Source organism: Neofelis nebulosa, chromosome 2 (assembly GCF_028018385.1).
Source record: "Neofelis nebulosa isolate mNeoNeb1 chromosome 2, mNeoNeb1.pri, whole genome shotgun sequence".
Classification (NCBI taxonomy): domain Eukaryota; kingdom Metazoa; phylum Chordata; class Mammalia; order Carnivora; family Felidae; genus Neofelis; species Neofelis nebulosa.
In genome coordinates this window covers 159,654,278-159,670,692 of record NC_080783.1, presented here as the reverse complement: position 1 = coordinate 159,670,692, position 16,415 = coordinate 159,654,278, and the positions used below count along the sequence as shown (strand labels likewise).

The following is a 16,415-nucleotide window of genomic DNA, read 5'->3' as shown; positions in this document are numbered from 1 at the left end:
TCAGATTTTGCCACCTTACAGAGTTTACACTTTGTTTAATAGAGAATGAAAAGTTTTAAGATGAGGTGAGACTTGATTCAAGAGCTATTTTAGGAAGATTAATCTGAGAGAAATCAGAATTAGAGACAGAAAACTGAAGGAGAGAGAAATTGGTGGCAGAGAGATTAGAGGGAGAGATAGGAATTAGGGTTTATTGTAATATTCAGGGCCTAAGGTGATAAAACCTTAAACTTGTATTGTTTGAACCTCCTAATTCTTGGATTTTAAAGGCTGGGTGAAGAAAGCAGGTTGGCCAAGATTTCAAGATGCTCTTAGCCTTGCCAGACACAATTACAGCCACCTGTGACCTAAGCCAGCGTTTGAAACACAGAAGTGCTAGGAATCCCATTTAACCTGGCCTCTGTATGCTAAGAATGTTATGGGATGGACCTTTTGTCTTCTCTTCAGCAATTCACTTAAGACAACCTCAGGTCTGAGAGGTAGGAAATTGGATGCTACTGAAAAGTGCTCCTGAGAGAGGATTGAGTAACTCACTGATTTTAAGGGCTCCCAAATCAGGCTTGCTGCACTCTTAAAGTCAAAGGGCATATGTGTGGTGTTTTCTTTTACACAGCACTTTTTTACACAGCACAGAATCTTCTTACCTATTTTAAAGATCATATTGCCACTGAAATACAAATTGTACTTTCATTGGCATTAAACAACATATATCACTAAACTTAGACAGGTGTCAGTTAGGCTTAGAGAAGCTTTTCATTGTTCTTGGAGCTGTTTTCCCTTCCCAATGAGAAAGTCTGACTTTCCCTGGGTACAGTAAAGCATTAACACACTTACTGACTCTGCCTAAATATTTAGTAACCATTGAATATAGGTATAAATATGAAATTATCAGTTATCCAGTAACTATACAAAGTAGTTCTGGCCTAAAGATTACTTACCTAATTTCTGTTTTTGTCTTGAAATGAAGTCTATAGAGAGGAATATAGTTAAAATATTTTTTTAATGTTTATTTATTTTTGAGAGAGAGAGACAGAGTGAGAGCAGGGGAGGGGGAGAGAGAGAGAGAGGGAGACGCAGAATCTGAAGCAGGCTCCAGGCTCTGAGCTGTCAGCACAGAGCCTGACACAGGGCTTGAACTCATGAACCACAAAATCATGACCTGAGCTGAAGTCGGAAGCTTAACCAACTGAGCCATCCAGGTGCCCCAGTATTTTTTTTTTACTTAAGGAATAAAGGAAAAGAGAATCAAATCTTTCGACTCTACAATGTTCCATATACTTTGCTAGGTCTGTGGAATACATTATTTCATTCAAATCTTATAGCAACCTTATAAGTTAAAAATTGCCACTTCATTTTACAAATGAGAAAACAGATCCTCAGACAAGTAGAGTCACATGACGATAATAAAGCACGTAAACATGTACAGATGCTGGGCTTCTACTCCAAGTTTGTCTCTCGAATTTTAGAAAATAAAGTGTATGACTAATTTCCAAAAGTAATAAGAACTACTGATTGGCATTAAAAGTAAAGAAAGGAAGAAAGGCATTTCTATATGCAAGGCACGTTAATCTGCTACATCATTAATATTAGTCCCATGTTATAGACCTAGAAATTGAACTCTGTGACTCACAAACTCCTGCTGTCTCCCACTGCATAAAATCATGTAATTCTGGAATAAAAATGTACCTTATCTCATCCAGCATCTTCATTGAACAGATGAATGAGTAGAGGCCCATATAACCTATTGTGATTTGTTCAAAGGCAAACAAGTTGTTAGTAATCAAGAGTCCTTGTGTCTGCTTCTGAGGCTCTTACTGAAGCACCGAGGCCCACCGTTCCCCTTAAGTATGAGGACTATAACTCAAGGTCTATCCCTGTTGAACTTTCACTAAAGGTACTGTCATCCTCAAGATTTCTCCTCTGCTACTCCAAATGTCTATCTTTCGTTATATCTTTCTTCTCAATATTTCTAGAATAATGATCCCTAACTTCAGGTTTTTAATTCTCAGTTTTGTTAAATCTGCTCCTGTTTCACTCTTCTCCATTTCTGTGCATCCATGTGCCTCCATCCACCTGGTTGCTCATGAAGGAAAATGGAAGCCATTCTTAATAATTCATTCTATTTCGTTGGCTCATCCAATCCATCCCATGGCCAATTTTACTGCCCTCATAATATATGCCCCACTTCATTTTGTCTCCACTGACTGCCATTAATCTGATGCAAATTACTATCATCTCTCACCTAGCCATATGCAGTAATCTTCTAACAGATATCCCTCACTGAAAAACCCCATCTCTCTTCACCTTTGTTCTTTTGCAGTCTATTCTCCACACAACCAGAAGTCAGAGAATCTTTTAAAAATACAAATCATATATTTTTTTAGATCTCTTTAAAACCCTTCAATGACTTCTAATGCATTTAAGATCAAATTTTAAAACTGTAGCATAGCCCTCAGTTGCCTATGAATTGACCTGAATCTACCTCTTGGTTTTGCCTTGTTCCACTCTCTCCTTCCATCACTAATTCTTCAGACATACTGACAATCTCTCACTTCTTAGACACCTCCAATCAACCCTTCCAGTATTTTACCCATTCAATTGTAATTTCCAAAGAAGCTTTTCCTGTTCTCTCAATCTAAATTAGGTGCTCCTTTTATTTTCAATAATAGAAATCTGTATTTTTCCTTCATTGTACTTATCTCATTTTCTTAATACATGCCTATTTTTGTGGTTAGTTGTTTACTGTTTTTCCCCCTGTCTAAAATGTAAAGATCATAAAGGCAGGGAACAGGTCTATTTGGTTCTCTGCTAAATCCTCTGCCTTATCAAAGCGTCTCATGCATAGTAGAAGCTCATGAATATTTGGCGTAAAGATGAATGCCTAAACACTCAAGAATGACCCAGTCATTTTAAGTTCCCAATGGGATTCTCTCAAAATAAATTTATTTAAATGGGTTTAGTTAATTTTTTTTAAAAGTAAAGATTTTTATGCTGCACTTAATGGCAGGGAGAGAATGAAAGTATAAAAAATACAAGTACAGGTAGGGATTAACATGTTATATATACCTCAAATATTGGGGAATTGACTTTAAATATGTTTTACTTCCTGGAAAGTATTTAATGAATGACCACTTTGTCTGCCTGTTCCAAATTCAGTTTCTTTTAAAATAATGAGAAGTAAGAAAGATCTGGCCTTAATCAATTTTTCCCCCAATATTACTGTTCTCTGATTAAACTTAGTCCTGGAGATGATAAAATATCCACAAAGTGAAAAAGGATTCCTGGCTTCCATGAACAAGGGCAGATGTAGTAACCTACTCAGAACAAAGGATAAATTGTATATACACAATAAGATATGACATCAGACTGGTTTTATATACATGAAACAGAATGTACTGATTCATCAATGGTATCTGCCTAAGAAATACATGACAGTAAAGAAATCAGAAGTTCTGGTCAAGCATTTACTGACTGACAGACCTCATAATTCAGTTTTGTGCTGATGGAGTATCCCTGAAAAAATTGCCTGACAAAGTGTTTCTGCAAGTTTTCTGTCAATGAACCACTAATACTGAGCACAGTAACTAGGAAACCATGAAATTCAGGTAATTCAAGAAAAATCATATATATATGTATATATATATATATATATACATATATATATGATATTTTATATATATACATACACATATGCATATATTTATATGTCAATGCTGTCATTGCTATTGAAACCAAAAGAATTGTCCTTAGCATCTTGAATTGCACACATATTTTTCATGTAATTTTCTCTGTATAGACATAGCCACTGTAACATATATTGTCTTATGTAAATTCTACAAAGAATACAACTAAATCAACACTTAGAGCTAATTTCACTATAATTTTGACAGCTTGTTAAGTAACATACTAGCTCTCAATCAACTCTCCTACCTAACTCCCTCAAATCTTTTGTGGAATGAGGCAGAGTAGAAGTATTTAAATAAATAAAATAACCCACTGACTTTATCTTGCTTTATGAATGTTATAAATGGGATCTCCACTAAAATGCATAAATCATTCTCCCTTGTGAGTCCCAACTAGGCTTCTGTTTACCAGATGGATGGAAGTAAAAAGTGACAGGGCATGCAACATGTGCTCCAAATCCTCCTGTCAAGACTTTCAGAAAATGATGCCTCTAAACATCCCACCATAGTCCAGATGTGTTGGGCCAATCCTTAAAAAGTAAAATAAAATAAAATAAAACAGTTATAGGTACAGGCAGGAATCTGTTCCAGCTTCTTCCTGAAGAATGCTTGGAACTTTTTTTTTTTTTTGGAACTTCTTAATGATAGTTAAAATAAAAGGCCATACAGAGCATAGCTAGAGGACTTATGCTTGAAAATGGCAGGTTATTTTACGCTTCAATCACTGTGCTCTGGAAAATAGGTCAAAGAAAAAGCCAATTCATGAGGTTACTGGAAACTTCCTGGCCAGCAAAGGGCAAGATCAAGAAAACCAGACTTCCCTTTACATTAATTATTAACAAAGTACTTTCATATACCTTCTGCTATGGTCCAAATGTATGCTTTCTCTCAAAATTAGTATGTTAGAAATCTAATCTCAAAGTGATGGTATTAGGAGGTGGGGCCTATGGGAGGCTCTAAGTATATGAATGGGATTGAGTGCTCTTATAATAAAAGAGGGCCAAAGAGTTCCCTAGCCCCTTCTCTGAATACAGGATACAATGAGAAGTCTGTGCCTGGAAGAGGGCTCTCATCTGACCATGATGGCAGTCTGGTCTTGGACTTTGGCCTTCGGAACTATGAGAAGTAAATTCTTGTTGGTAATAAGCCACTTAGTCTGTGCCATTTTAATATAGCAACCCCAACAGACTAAGATACCTTCTTTAATCTAATTCTTACTGCAACTCCATGATATAGGTATTACTGCTCCATTTTGCAGATGAAGAGAATAAGACCCTGAAAACTTACATGCCTTGCCCAATTCCATCACTGCTAACTGAGTCACCTTTGCATACAGTTCTTCATACACCAAATTTAGTGCCTTTCCCACAATATTACCAGCAAGTTCTATCCACCAAGCTTAAACTCCTGAGGGTTGCTTGACTCCTGCCTTTGTTCACAAATGTAACTAAGATTACATTTCTTAGTTCAGAACAAATTCAAGCATCTCTATTAAAACTATATAGCAATGTGAGTGTAAGTGGTGGACAGCATGGTGCATGATAACTAATTGAACTGTCCTCTGTAGCATCTCCAGGCCTGAGACACTCTGCCAGAATGGGAATATGGCCTTGAATGAATGAATGAATGAATGTTATCTCCTGAGCCCCTTCAGGCAGATGTGATTTTAATTACATTTTTTTTTAAATTTTCTTTTGTTCTTTGACTCTCACAGCCCTGTTCTCTTTTTGTTCTTTTCTTTATTAAAATCTAATCTGTTGTCTTAAGAGACAGCTAAGACAAAATTAAACAAAACCCCACATTTTAGCTAATAGCGACCCACATTATTTTATTTTATTCTAATGTCACATTCTTTATTTCAATCTCTGCTTTATGAGTCAGATACAGCCTCATATCTTTCACAAAACCTTTCCCCATAACTCTGATCTTCCAAGGATTAAGGAGAAACAGCCCATCTCTGCCTGAAGAGTGTAAACCTTGGTATCAATTGAGCATAACACTGTTGCACAAGAGAAAATATTCTTTCCTCATGACATCTTCTTACATATTTTTGCTGTATATACCATTATGGCTACACTATTATTATGGAATTTTTCCAAAGCTTAAAATAAAGCAAAAAGGAGACCACATATTCTTTCAATGTCATACTACAGGATTGTCTAGCAGGTCAATCCTGGATTATTTGTCTACCTAAGGGGGTGTAGCATTGTTGGACTGCTGGTCAAAGGGCCAAATTCTAAAGTCCATGTTACTTTGCAGATTTTTTTTATACTAAACTGGAAGTTTGTGCCTCTTAATCCTCTTCACCTATTTCATTCAACCCCCCATGGTAACCACCAGTTTTTTCTTTGTATTTCTGTTTCTGTTTGTTTTGTTTTGTTTCTTAGATTCCACATATAAGTGAAATGATAAGGTATTTGTCTTTCTCTGTCTGACTTATTTCACTTAGCAGAATACCCTCTAGGTTCACCCATGTTGCCATAAATGGCAAGATTTAATTCTTTTTTATGGCTGAGTAATATTCCATTACATATCTTCCTCATCCATTCATCTATCAGTGGATACTTAAGTTGTTTTCATATCTTGGCTTTTGTAAATAATACTCCAATAAACATAGGGATGCACATATCTTTTTAAATTAATGTTTTTTTATATTCTTTGTGTAAATATACCCAGCATTGGAATTATTGGGTTATATGGTATTTCTATTTTTAATTTTTTAGGAACTTCCATACTGTTTTCCACAATGGTTGCACCAATATACATTCTCGTTTTCTCTCAGATAGTGACAAAAAGTAGAAGAGGAGTGAATATCCATGAGCAAGGTGTTCTTTGTTACTATGAGTTTATATAACATGAACTATTCATTCAAAAATTCACTCAATAAATATTTATTTATTGAGCACCTATAAAGTGTCAAGTCCTTTGTTGACTGGGGGAGGGTAAGCAATCAGTGGTAAAAAGATAAATCAGGCACAGATTCTATTCTCAAGGAAGTTATACTCCTGAATAAAAATCACTTTAGAACATCTCCTACCCTATATGCTTTGATGCCATCTCATTATGCCCTTTATCCCTGGTTAGCTTAGTCACCACAAGAAACTCATGACTCCTAACTCATGCTGTATTCCCTAGAACTTTAACCCTTTCATCTTTGTTAAGTTTTATTTCTGTCCTTATTTCTTACCTTTAGTCTGTTCTGGAGAGACTTGTTGTCTTAGCAGATGCCAAAACCTACAAAGTGATAGTAGTTAAGAATTGCAGTACAATTCAAGTTAGAAAAAAATAGAAAAAATGATCAATAAAAAGCTCAGAAGCAAATCCACACACATGAAAATAGATATATTACATAGGTACCTTTGTAGATACATCATTAATATAGTTATTAATACTATTTATTTATTTATTAATATTATATTATTAATTATATTTCCTTGTCTTTTCCTTCTAGGTACATGAAAGGATTGCAGTTTCCCCTTCTCTTTGATGGTAGGTGTGAATTTGTGACTTACATTGGTCAAAAAAATGTGAGAACAAGTATGTTACTTCCTTGAAAAAGCTTCAAAAGCCAGTCACTAATTTGTGTTTCTCTTCCTCTTTCAAAGTAATTCTAGAAGCATATATCAGAACAGAGCTTCCATCAACATTGGCAACAGGGAGTGACTATGATGAGCAGGGTCCAAGTTGACTTGTCTCACACATATAGCATGAGCTGAGAAATAGACTATTACTATGTTATGTCATAGGCATTTTTGGATTATTTGTTACTACAGCATAACTGAGGTTATCTAATTGATGCAATAGGGACAGGATGGATTATTTAATAAATTATTCTTGATCAAGTGAGTATTCATTTAGAAAAAAATGAAATGGGTTCCTTACCTGCAACATATATAAAAAACAATTCCATATCAATAAAAAATTAAAAGCTTTAAAATTTTTAACAAAAATATAAGGTGACATATTTATGACATCAGACTTGGAATTATATCTTAAACCAAACACAAAATGTCTTAGCCATAAAAGAAACATTGGAAAATTTGACATTAAAATTCATGTTGTAGATACAACACCAAAATATTGATGCATTAAAAGAACAAAATAATAAATTGGGTTTTCTCAAAGTTAAAAACTTCTACTTTATGAAAGAGAATAAAGACAAGCCATAGACTGGGAGAAAATATTTGCAAATCATCCACTTGATAAAGGACTTGTATCTATAACATATTTATAAATAACTCTCAAGATTAAATTATGAGAAAACAACATATACTGGGGGTGTGTTATTTACATTAGCCAAGATATGGAAGCAACCTAAGGGTCTCTGATGTGAAATATATTAATTAATTAAATATATATATATATAATTATAATATATATATAAATATATTATATATTATTAAAAAGATGGATATATATATATGTATATATATATATATATATATGTATATAATAGAACATTACTCAGTTGTGTAAGAATGAGATCTTGCCATTTATGACAACATGGCTGGACCAAGAGGGTATTATGCTAAGTGAAATAAGTCAGACAGAGAAAGCCAAATACCATATGATTTCAGTTATATGTGGAATCTAAGAAAACAAAACAAATGAACAAAAAAAAAAGCAGAAATAGATCCATAAATACAGAAAACAAACTGGTGGTTTCCAGAGAGGAGGGGCATAAGAGATGGAAAAAATGGGTGAAGGGGAATGGGAGGTACAGGCTTCCAGTTATGAAGTGAATGAATAAGTCACAGGGATGAAAGGCACAACATAGAGAATATAATCAATGGTATTGTAACCACGTTATACAGTGACAGACGGTAGCTACAATTGTGGTGAACACAGTCCAACATAGGGAGCTGTTGAATCACTATGTTGTACACCTGAAACTAATGTAACATTGCGTGTCAACTATACATCAGTAAATAAATACAATAAACTAAGGAAATAACACAATTCAATTTTTTAAATGGGCAAAGATTTGAATAGACACTTTACCAAAGAAGATATCTGGATTGCAAAAATAAGACGTGAAAAAGTGCTCAGCATCATCAGTTATTATTATTAGCAGTCATTATTTGTTATTACAGGTTAAAACCAAATTGAGATGCCATTATACACCTGTTACAAAAGATAAAATAAAAAATTCAATCATACTAAGTGTTGGCAAGAATATGGAAACAACTGGAACTCTCATACACTGCTGATGGGAATGTAAAATGGTGGAATCACCTTGACAGTTTATCAGTCTTCTAAAGTTAAACACATCTACCATGTGATTCAGTCATTCCATTATTAAGTATCTGCCCAAGACTAACGAAAGCATATGTCCACAGAAAGACCTGTATTTGAATCTTAATAGCAGCTTTATTTGTAAGTGGTAAACTCTGGAAACAATACAAATGCATAAATATGCAAATAAATACACAAACTGTTATACTGATGTAGAATACTATTCAGTAATAAAAAGAAAAGTTATCAATATGTACAATATGGATGAATCTCAAATAATTATGCTGAGTGAAAGAACCTAGATTTCCACCCCCTAAGGCAGAGTATGTACTTTTTATTCCATTTACATAAAATTCTACAAAATGCAAACTAATACATAATGCCAGAGAATAGATCTGTGTCTGCCTGAAAGTGGAAGGAGGTGCAGGAAGGGATAGGAGGGAGAATTGCAAAGTTATAGGAGGAAACATTGGGGGGTAATGAATTATCTTAGTTGTGGTAATTTTTCACAGGAATACATAAGTCAAATTGTATCAAATTGTATACTTTAAGTATGGATTATTTTCTTTATGTCAATTATACCTCCAAACAGGTTTTTTAAAGTTAAATTTATCCAAAGAAATCAAATAAACTTGTTCACATGTTCCTTAGTAGTGATATCTAGTTCCCCCTCTGTCTGCAGAGCCACATGTGACCTTCCTGCTCCCTGGCACATGCTACTTCTGATTGCTCACCCCTTCTGGACACCATCCTCCTAATCAATTGCTACAGGCTATTTACTGATGGGGAGTCTCAATCCTTAAAGGAGTGAACAGTGAAGTCCAAGGTCCTCATCAGCACTCTCCCAGGTAACAGCCTCAAGAGGTAAACCTTCTCAGGTCAAACACACACTATGCAATAGTTAGCTCAGAGTAAGTCCGACTAGATGCTCCTGGAGATTTCACGCTTCATGAGCAACTGAAATCAGAAGGTTCTGAAGATCTAAAATAGAATGCCATTGGTGGCGTAGTATGAGGTATGCCTCTGCCAAGGCACTCCTGAGTTGGCAGAAGAGAAACACCTGTAAACCAAAAGAATGCATACATTTTGGTGTCCATATGATGAGGCAAAACTATGGACAAAGTGAAACAGATCATAAATCTCAAAAAGTTGTAAAATACTGGCCCCAGATATTAAAGCCAATGTTGCTAAAGCCAAGACAAAGAAGTTTAGGTCAATCTTGAAAATAGTGGGTGACTCTTTGGTTCTGCCCTCAGGAGTAGTGGCCCCTACTTACACTGTTTCCTGTCCCTACCTCTACTATATGTTATTAACAGACTTGAAAAGGATGTCAGAAGAAAGATCTGCTTGAGCTCTGTGGAAAATTTCATTTGGAGAGGAAAGGAAACAAAACTGACCTTCAAAATGATGGTGGGTGAAGGGGTAAAGCAACCTTTCTTTAAGAAAAAGTTGAGAGTTAACTATAACACATGTTAGGAAGTTGTTGTCATGCTATAACTGGTGAGGAAAATAAATTATCTAGTTCCATCGCTTCCACCTAAAAAATAAAGAAAAAACTACAAGCAGCAATACAAGGGAGAAGATATACTTAACAGCTATGATCAGCAAAGGATTAAGGATTAGTATATATTTAAAATAGAATGTTTCAACAATAAAAGACACAAAACTCAACAGATAAATGGTCGAAATACATAAACATGCATCTCATAAGAGAGGAAACATAAATGGCAAATTAGTATGTGATAAAAAGTTTAATCACATTAGTAATCTTGGAAACCAAACTAAAACAATACAGTGCCATTTTATACCTTCTAGATTGGCAAAACAAAACAAATAAAAGCAAAAACAAAAACAAACAAACGAGAAGTCTGATAATAGCATATAGGCACAGATAGGAAACAACAGGAACTTTTCCACATTACTAGCTATAGTGTATCGACTCAATCACTGTGAAAAATGATTTGGAATTTTCTGAAGTTCAACATGGGCAATTTCACTCCTAAATGCATACCCTAGAGAAGACCTTGCATTTATGTGCCAGAAAATTTGCATAAAAATATCCATAGCAGGATTGATTACAACAGGAAAAAAAAAAAAGCCCACAAAACAACCCAGCAGGAGAATGGAATGATATATTCCTACAATGGAATAGTATATAACAGTGAAATAAATGAACTATATCCTCAACAACATAGATTCACTTTAGAAATCTAATTTTAGATTTTAGGACTAGTGAGTCAAAGAAGACTTAGTATGACATCACCTTTATACCTGAAAAGTCATGCAAAACTAAAAAATAAGTAGGAAAGGGACAAGAGCAGGGAAGAACAAAGTTTGACTCTATAGCATGGTAGTGTTTGTGGTTCTTAAGCAAGGTAGTGTATTTATGGATGCTCATTTTTAGCATTTTAGTACAAGTAAAATGCAAAAATTAGATAAGAGGAAATATCAAAAATAGCAATAGATAAGAATTTTCCATAATATAAAACAAATTCTTCAGATTAAAAACTGCACTCTCCAGAGACAGGAATAGAAGGCCAGCAAGCTGGTCATAATGGCAGGTGAGGAAATTAACAAAGACTACTCAGTAAAAATTCAGGAGTATTTATCAACAATTGAGAATTCCATTGGTGCTGTGGATGAGATGCTGAAGACCATAATGTCTGTTTCTAGAAATGAGTTGTTGCTAAAGTTGGACCCTCTTGAACAAGAAAAAGTGGATTTAGTTTCTGCTTACACATTAAATTCATTGTTTTTGGTTTAGTTGGCAACTCAGCAAGTTAATCTTAAGGAATATCCAGTAAAGCAGGAATTGGAAAGAATCAGATTACACATGAATAGAATTAAGGAAACAACACACAAGAAAAAGGCTGGCAAGCTGGGTAGAGGTGCAGCTTCAAGATTTGTGAAAAATATCCTTTGGGAACCAAAACCTAAAAATGCATCCAAAGTTGCCAATAAAGGAAAAAATAAAAACTAAAAAAAATGCATTCCCCCAAAGTAATGCATTTATAAAAGTAAAAATAAGAAAGCAAATACACGCATATTATGAAATTTGTGATTTCTTACAAGATTCCAGACAGAAAAGACAAATTTTCTAAAAGACACCTCTTCAGGGGCACCTGGGTGGCTCAGTCAGTTAGGCATTGGATTCTTGATTTTGGCTCAGGTCATGATCTCACCATTGGTGAGATCAAGCCCCATGTCAGGCCTGTCCTTGGGAATCTGTCTCTCTTTCTCTGCCCCTCCCCTGTTTGCATGCACATGCGCTCTCTCTCTCTCTAAAAAAAATAAATAACCTTAAAAAAAATCCTTGTGAAGGAGATGGTCATTTAAAAAGACACTCTTCAGACAGAGAACGAAAGATGTGGGGTGCCTGGCTGGCTTAATCAGTAGAGCATGAGACTCTTGATCTCAGGGGTGTGAGTTCAAGCCCTGTGTTGGGCATGGGGACTACTTAAAAATAAAAAAGACAAAAGACAAAAGATCAGATATACAGATATACAGAAAATAATGAAAAATAAAGTAGTAAATATGAAGGTAAATAGAAGGTAATTTTGACTATATAAAACAATAACTACAATAGAATGTGGACATTTTTAAAACTGAAAATTCACAATGGTAATAAATTATAACAATAAATAAGTTGAGAGTGAAATATTAAAGTTAAATGTTAAAAAACATTAAATGTTTTTTAATGTTTATTTATCTTTGTGAGAGCAGACAGAGTACAAGTGGGAGAGGGGCAGAGATAGAGGGAGACACAGAATTCCAAACAGGCTCCAGGCTCCGAGTTGTCTGCACAGACGCGGGGCTCGAGCTCATGAACCGTGAGATCATGACCTGAACCAAAGTCAGAGGCTCAACCAACTGAGCCACTCAGGCACCCTAAGAGTGAGATATTAAAGTGTCCTAAGGTCCTTGAGCTCTCCAGGAGAATAATAAAAGTACTAACTTTAAACACTGATAAGTTAAGAATTCATGTAATAACTTCCATGGTAACCACTAAAAGACTAGAAATATTGTGTATAGCTTCTAAACTAGCCAAAGGAAACAAGGATTGAATCTTTAAAAATTTAATCCAAAAGACAGCAAGAAATGAGAATAAAATAAATGAGGGAGGCAAAGGTGTTTACAAAAGATCTCTCTAAAATACTGGAAGTACAGAACTATTAGCAGTAAAAGTGTGACTCAAAGTATGCCATGGAGACATTCATGAATAGAAAGCTAGTAGAGCTGTATTGCTATCAGTTAAACAGGCTTTAAGTCAAAAACTTTCCCAAATTATAAAGAAAGCTATGCAACAATTCTCACTTCTTATATACTGAATATAGCCTCAAAATAAATACGGGGGAAAAAAGTAACAGAACAAAAGAAAGAACTTCACAATCATAGTGGGAGACAACAAAATTATTTTTTTTCAATTATTGAAAGAATAAGCAGACAAAAAATTAGTAAAGATACAGACTTCAACGAAAATAGTTAGTAATTGACCTAAGGGGTGTACATTGGATACTGCACAAAAGAAGTGTAAAATATACATTCTTTTCAAACATTTGCAGAAATTATCTCAACTCATTTTAAAGGAATGAAACTACAGATTTTATTTACTTTTTTTAACGTTTATTTATTTTTGAGACAGAGAGAGACACAGCATGAACGGGGGAGGGGCAGAGAGAAAGGGAGACACAGAATCCGAAGCAGGCTCCAGGCTCTGAGCCATCAGCCCAGAGCCGACGCGGGGCTCGAAACCGCGGACCGCAAGATCGTGACCTGAGCTGAAGTCGGACGCTTAACCGACCGAGCCACCCAGGCGCCCCAACTACAGACTTTTATTTGCAGCTAAGCTAAAAATAAAATTTTTAAGAAGTAGAAAAAACAACTAATTTTGGAAATTAAGATACATCTAAATAATGTATTATTAAAAGAATTATAAACATAAGAAAATATTTCAAATTGAGCAGTAACAAAAGTATAGGAAGCCAAAATGTGTGAGATGTCGCTAATTAAATACATATATTACATAAGATGAAGAACTGAAAATTGATGGACAGAGTATGTATCCTAAGAAGTTTTAAAGGTTCATCTGTATTTTAGGGCCACTATAATTCATTTACTTTGCCATAAAATAACACACTGTTTGAATATACCAAAAATATAGTTACCTACTCTCTTTTAGGAAACATTTGGGATTTTCCAAGCTTTTACTGTTCTAATGTAGCTACAGACTTTACTATAAACATCTCTGCAGTGAAAGTTTGAGTTTCTTTTGGGTAAATATTTAAGAATAGAATTGTTGAAATGTTGGGTTTGTGAACAAATGAAGTTGTTATTCTGATTTATATTCCAGCAGTAAGTAAAAAAGATATTCCACATCCTCTCCAACACTTAGGTTACTGGACTTAGTATCTGCCATTCAAGTGAATGTGAAATGTGATTGGGAAATGGCATCTCACGGTGGCTTTGAATTGCATTTTCCCTTCACAGCTGGGGTTTAACATCTGTTTATCAGCCATGATAACATGATAAACATGTGTTTATCAGCCACGGTTTTTCCTGTCCATGGTTTTTGCTCATTTTTCTATTGAGTAGTTTCTTTCCTTATCGTTCTTTTATATTCTTTAAAAATATTTTTTAGTTTATTTATTTTGACAGAGAGAGACAGAGAGAGAGAAGGGGGGGGCAGAGGCGGGGGAAGAGGAGAGAATCCCAAGCAGTTTTCATGCTGTCAACACAGAGCCTGACTTGGGGCTTAATCTCATGAAACATGAGATCATGACCTGAGCTGAGATAATGACCCGAGCTAAGATCAAGAATGGAACACTTAACTGACTGAGCCACCCAGGCACCCTTAGTTCTTTTCTATTCTTGAGGTATAGTTGCTATAAATACTATCTCCTAGTTTGTAATGTGTTATTTTCTTTATTGTAATAAAATATATAAAAAACCATTTTTTTTAAAAAAAAAAGGTTTATGTATTTATTTTGAGAGAGACATAGAGACAGAGAGTGAGCGGTGTAAGGGCAGAGAAAGAAAACAGAATCCCAAGCAGGTTCCGTGCTGTCAGTGCAGACCCAGACACAGGGCTCGAACTCACAAACTGTGAGATCATGACCTGAGCCAAGATCAAGAGTCAGACATTTAACCATCTGAGCCACCCAGGCACCCCCATTACAACCATTTTTAAGTGTGCAATTCAGTAGCATTCCACACATTCACTCTGTTGTGCCAGCACCACCACCAGTCATCTCCAGAACTTTTTCATTATCTCAGACTGAAATTCTGTACACATTAAACAATAACTCCCCATTCCCTCCACCCCTCTGCCTCTCCTAACCACTATTCTCCTTTCTTTCATTATGAGTTTGTTTATAAGTTCACCTCATATGAGTGAATCATATATTTTTCCTTTTGTATTTGGCTTATGTCACTTACCATGTTTTCAAGACTCATCCATATTGTACAGTAATATTCTATCATATGTATAGACCACATTTTATTTATCCATTCACCCATTGATAGCTATTTGGGTTGTTTTCCACATTCTAGCTATTTTGAATAATGCTGCCATGAACACTGGCATACAAATATCTGTTCAGGTCCTTGCTTTCTGTAATATGTTATTTTTACTATATTAAAAGTTTCTTTGATGAAAAAAGATACTAATTTTATATAGTCTTGCTAAAAATAATTCCCTACACCAAGATCAAGAAGGTATTCTATGTTTTCTTTATGCAGCAATCAGAATGAAGTAATTTAATATGGTCATAAATTCCGGAATATTATATACAATATAATATCTCTTACAAAGTTAAAAGAAATTAAAATTATACTATTCTTTTAAAGGAATACATATATATGATAATATTTTAAAACATTAAATAAATTATTAAAAACAAGACTCAGGAGAGTGGTAGCCTGGGGAAGGGGTGGAGGCAGGGGGAGGGATTAGACTAGAAGGACAAAGAAAAGTGTATGTTAAAGGGATTGGCATGATGTTGTAAGATAATTTTTAAAAATCTAAAAAATTGTTGGAATTAATTATCATTTATAAGATTAGTAGATTAAAAAATCTATAAACAGAAATCAGTTAGGTTTTATACTGGCAACAAAGAAAATGGTATTTATTAAAAAAACAGTGCAGTACAAAAATATGATGTACATAGGAAGATGTGCAAGATCTTTATAGAAAAATTATAAAATTTACTGAAAGGCAATAAAAAGACTCTAAATAAATGGAAAGACATACTGTGGTCATGGACTAGAAAAATCATTATTTTAAAGGTGTCAGTTCTCTCCCAAACGATCTATAGACTTGAAGCAATTCTAGTCAGAACCTAAACAGACTGTTGGTGTCTATACAAATGCAGGACTAGAATAGCATATTCAATAGTGTATGGAAATTTATAGGGCCAATCATAGCCAAGATCTACCAAATATGAAAATGTATTATAAAGCTGTAAGTAAGACTGTATAGGATTACTGCTTAAGGAGTTA

At 34.7% G+C, this 16,415-nt stretch overlaps 1 pseudogene; it reads left to right on the top strand.

Moving 5' to 3' along the window:
- The first annotated feature begins 11,441 nt into the window (after nt 1-11,441).
- Nucleotides 11,442-11,898, top strand: LOC131493441 (nuclear nucleic acid-binding protein C1D-like; annotated as a pseudogene).
- The last annotated feature ends 4,517 nt before the right edge of the window (nt 11,899-16,415 follow it).